Source organism: Penaeus monodon, chromosome 15, assembly GCF_015228065.2.
Source record: "Penaeus monodon isolate SGIC_2016 chromosome 15, NSTDA_Pmon_1, whole genome shotgun sequence".
Taxonomy (NCBI): domain Eukaryota; kingdom Metazoa; phylum Arthropoda; class Malacostraca; order Decapoda; family Penaeidae; genus Penaeus; species Penaeus monodon.
The window spans coordinates 45,715,865-45,716,239 of record NC_051400.1 but is presented as its reverse complement, the minus strand read 5'-3'; positions in this window follow the sequence as shown (position 1 = coordinate 45,716,239).

The window sequence follows — 375 nt, the reverse complement described above, 5'->3', positions numbered from 1 at the left end:
TAATCCTCCCCGGCAAAGTGTTTTCCCGTGTTCATTAAAAGACGAGCGATTTCGGCAAATTGAGCGAACAACATTGCAACGTCACATCCTTCTGGACTATTGGCGTTCCTTTAGCTGTAATGGGAGATCGGCTTGGTTATTGGGGCACGCCAGCATCCCGACCTCACCAGCTGTACACTGAGTGGCTTAATTATCCAGGCTTGATTGGCGCCCCCTCGTCGCCATATTAATGATGCAAATTGAGAGCTTGTTAAATTCTACAACACGTCCCTGCTCTTGGACCGTGGCAAATATTTGTCAGTCTCTTCTGCAGGAGCAATGGGATTTAGTGTTTTTCTTGCAAATAGGGCGAAGGCAAATTGGATATAAAGTAGT